Below are 4,895 nucleotides of genomic sequence, written 5' to 3'. Positions count from 1 at the left end.
TAGACTAGTGTCTACTGACCTTGTACTTTGGGCTCTACAATCTAGAACTGTGTTGCTGAGCACTTAAAATGTGGCTAGTATAATTGAGAACTGAATTTTTAATCATATTTAATTTTAATCAATTAAATTTAAATTTTAAAATGGAAACTTTGATTTTCTATATTGCTGCATATTTGAATGGTAACATTTTGTATCTATTGAGTTAAATAAAATATTTTATTAAAATTTATTTCACCTCTTTCTCTTTAAGGTAGAGACTAGAATTTTTTTAATGATATACATGGTTTGCATTGTTTTTCTTAGACAATGCTAGTCTAAGGACAGTAAAAAAGCCTGCTTTTCTTGACATTCTATACTTCACATAAAACATGCCCTTTCCTCCAGATTTCCTCCGTTATGAAAGACTTTTGGTTGCAAGTGACAGACATTTAATTCAAACTGGTTATAGAAAAAAGAAAATTTATTGACTTAGTTAATGAAAACAAAAGGAACAGGGATTTAGGCATAGTTGGAGTCACAGACTCTAATGATGTCATCAGAGCTCTCTTCCTCTTCTCACTTTCCCTCAGGTCTGCTTTCCTCTCTGTTGGCTTCATTCTTTTGCTGGTTTTCTCCTTTTTACAGTAGTCCCCAGTTTTAGGCTTATGTAATTCTCACAGCTAGCCAATCCCAGCAAAAGCAGAGCTTAAAATTTCCACAAGTAAGTCTTATTGGCTGGCTTGAATCACACGCTCCTCTTTGAACCAATCACTGTGTCAAAGGAAAACAATTAAACTTATTTCCCAGACATTGGTCATATGGTTACACCAATATTGGTGTAGGAGGAAATTGATGCCACTCACCTCACATGCAGTGATCCCAAAGAAGGGCCTGTTCCTCAGAGAAAAATCGACAACTTGTCACCAGAAGAAAGAGAATCATTAATGGGTAGGAAAAAGCACAGACACCCAAAAAAGCTGATTGCTCACACTAGAAGTTTTTTCTTCTTCTTCTTCTTCAGAAGACATATAAGATGCCTGGCCAACGTGATGAAACCCCATCTCTACCAAAAATATAAAAATTAACCAGGCGTGGTGGTGGGCGCCTGTAATCCCAGTTACTCAGGAGGCTGAGGCAGGAGAATCACTTGAACCCAGGAGGCGTATGGTGCAATCAGCCGATATCGCGCCATTGCACTCTAGCCTGGGCGACAAGAGTGAAATTCAGTCTCAAAAAAAAAAAAAAAAAAAGACACTGTTCCTTCCCTTCATTTTCTGATGCCCCTTTCTCTCTGGCTTCATCTGTTGTACTCCTTCACCACCCCATTCCCAACCCTTTTAGTTTATGCCTCCCAAATAGGATACTACATGTAGCTCCATGAATATGATCCTGTTTCTCTGACTTTCATGCCTTTTCCAATTTGTCCCCTTCCTCTCTCCTTTCAAACACCCACGAAGTCCTACTCATCCTCAAGTGTCAATGCAATCATTACATTTTCTCAGCCAATTCTTGATTTGGCTAGCCTAGGACATGTTCTATAATTCTCCTTTCTGCTTCCTCTGAAACTGTACACCTTCTAACAGATCAGTTTCAAATTAAAGTGTATAATTTAATTATATGACAGGACTAATGTAGATTTTTTTAAACCCTGCTTTTTTCCCCCTTAGAACCTTGCTTTCTTGCTCAGGCTGGACTTGAACTCCTGGGCCCAAGTGACCCCCTGCTTCAGCTTCCTAGCTTCCTGAGTAGCTAGGACTACAGGTGCACACCACTGTGCCCAACTAGGACTAATGTAAAACTTGATCAATGTCTGCTTGAAGTGGTATATTTTAAATGATCGATTTCATGTAGTTTAATGAAGGGAGTATTTAGAAGTGTTGCCATGATTAGGAGTAAATGAGGTATGGCAGAGATGAGCAAAGGTGGGAATTGCTAATTGGGTTACCACCCCTAGACCTGAAAGGCAAGGAAGAACCATGATATTGGAACCTAGTAATAGCTAGTCGCTGAGATTGAGAAAGACAGAGAGTAACTGTGGCTGTGGGTGGAGGGATACAGGCACTTCCAAAATCACGCCCTGGCAGCATAAAGGAGATACAAATAAAGACTCCAAATTCTCTCTTCTCTGTATCATGCTGATCCATCCATTAGCCAAAGTTAGCTGGAATTCATTTGTATTCCCAGTCCCTATCGTAACTCCCTACATACAGCTGATACAAAATATTGAATGAATGACTCTCCATAAATCTCCTATATTCTTAGTTTTCTAAAGTTCATTTTTCTTAATAAACATAATTGATGTAATATAAATGTACAACTAGATGTGATTTGTTAACCTTTGCTATGTTTTCAAATAAATATATTCACAAATTAGAATAATATTTTTTACCATCTATTCATTCACAAATTAGATTTGAAAATGCTCATCACCATCGTTCTCAGGAAACATGGTCTTCTTGGCCCTGTACCTATGATACTCAATTAATCCTCACAGTACCCCAGTGGAGTTAGTATTATCATCCCCTTTTATATATAAGGAAGCTAAGGGTCAGAGATACTTGAAAAAATTCGGACTATGCTTTCCTTTTCAATTATTTAACTGCACAAAAACAAACAAACAAACAAAAAAAGAATGTTAAAATATTTAAGCCATTGTCTTAATAAGTAAAAAGCAAAATCAGTGAACCAGAAATATTTCTGTCACCACTGAGCTATGAAAAGAGCAGCTGAAATATTGCTACTTCAGTAGTTTTAAAGTGGCCATGAAAATATGCCTTGGGAAATAAATAGTGGTTAAAACCATGAATACATTTATTTTGTTTTACTTGAAATCTGTTTGCAGGGACATATGCCCAGATGCTTGTTTTCTTCTATGTGATAGGTGCATAATAGCAAAATTAAAAAAAAGAAGAAGAAAAAGAAGAAGAAAGCTGATTGAGGATTAAAATGGTAAATGTAAATGAAAATAATGGGAAATATGAAAACTTTAATATTTTTCTCATCTGCATGATTTTTGAAATTTCTTTGGAAGGGTATTTTGAAAGTTCGAAATGCAAAATGTGATTATTACTATATTGTTACCTTTATCAAAATATCCTTTCACAAGAAAATAGTACCCAAATTGTCTTTAAAAAGAAAGTATTTTTGTGTATTAGATATATTAATCATAAACTATTTTTAATGCAATATATGATGTAACATGTTCATAGATGTTATAAACTCCTGATACATGTTTAAATATATTTTATAATAAATTTAAATTTAAATATATTTTAAATATTTTTTTATTTCAATTATGTACTGCTTGGTACATAGAAGAAACTAACAATTTATTGACTGAGTTTATTCCAAATGCTATTAATAACCCAATAGCAATAAGTACTACTAAGGTTTAGATTGTGATCTCAAAAATCCCCGTCTACCAAAAGCAACCAGGGTTCTTTAGAGAAATGGCTGATTTCAGTTCTGGGGCAAGAAATACACAAAATGAACCTGGTTATCTTGTGCCAGAAATCAAAGACATTATCAGAGAATATTAGGGTCATCTCAAGAGGTTAGCATAGCCAGCATGAAAAGCCCTGAAATGGGGGATGGGGAGAATGGATCATCACCAAAAAAGAAAAATTGTTGCAATGCATTGAAATAGGATTGTCTTATAATCCTACACATTAATAAAAAGCTGACAATTATGCAATAAAGAAATGTTTGGTCCTGGTAGTAGGTGATCAGGTAAACAAATAATAAAATAAAATAAAAAGAAACGTTTAGAATGAATTAACAGGTAGTTCACAAAACTGGACTTGTAAAGGATGATACAACATTAAAATGTGCTCAATCTCCACAGTAATCAGGGAAAAGCAAAATAAAAATATTAAGACTCCATTTTCTGGTCCATCTGATTGGCAAATCTTTAAAAGTTTAATTAAAGCAAATACTGGCAATCACATAAAAAAAAAAACAGGAAATGTTGGAGGTGCAAACCTTTTTTGACTGGGCAATTTGGCAGTGACAATTAACATTTTAAATGTATATGCCTTCTGACCTAACAATTCTACTTTCCTGTATCTACCTCAGACAAAGACTTGTACATACTTTTAAAAGAGACATTTATAATGCTCAACTGATCACATTGTTTTTAGCCGTGAAGAGTAACGCAAATTCAATCAGTGAGGGAATTAGATACATGTGAATCAGTTCAGAAGTACGTCTTGGGATATCTTCAAGCTATATTAAGTTTTTTAAAAGTCACAGTGAAGAACATACAGTGTGATATTATTTACATTAAAACCCCACAAAATTATTTAACTCCATATGTGTCTTACAGGTAATTATATAGGAAATAGTTAAGCAAAGATGCACATCAAACTGATAGTATTGCTTACTTCTAGGGAGAAGAATCATGTTAGAGGGAATTAGAATGGACTTTTGCTTTAATTGTATTTTTAATACTATAAACACAAGAAAGTGTTTAAGTAGTCTTTGTTTTATACTTCCAGTAACCATCTTAGATGCTCATTCAAGTCTCCATTTACAGGTGAGGAAATAGGGCTCAAAAATATTGCCTGACCAGCTGAGGTTTAAACAATAGTAGAGTTGAAAAATTAATTCAGGCTTATCTTAGGGCCTCTATGCAGACTCTTCTCTGTACATTGCAAGTAAAAATGATTTTATATTTTGCACTGGTGAAAACTTTTCTAGGGAGATATCTGGGTTGGAAACAGAGATTTGGGAGCAATCAGTATTTGCCAATTAAAACCATGCAAGGATAGTGAGATTGTGGGGTAAGGAGATCAAGCCCAGGACAGAATCCTGAGAAGTGACAACATTTACTAGAAGAGCGGAGTTAAAGACTCATAAAGAAATCAGAGAAGTTGCTACATAATCAGAAGGTGAGAGTGAAGTCAAGAACTGAAAGA

Source organism: Mandrillus leucophaeus, unplaced genomic scaffold, assembly GCF_000951045.1.
Source record: "Mandrillus leucophaeus isolate KB7577 unplaced genomic scaffold, Mleu.le_1.0 Scaffold130, whole genome shotgun sequence".
Lineage (NCBI taxonomy): Eukaryota > Metazoa > Chordata > Mammalia > Primates > Cercopithecidae > Mandrillus > Mandrillus leucophaeus.
Note: the sequence above shows the minus strand (reverse complement) of the source record.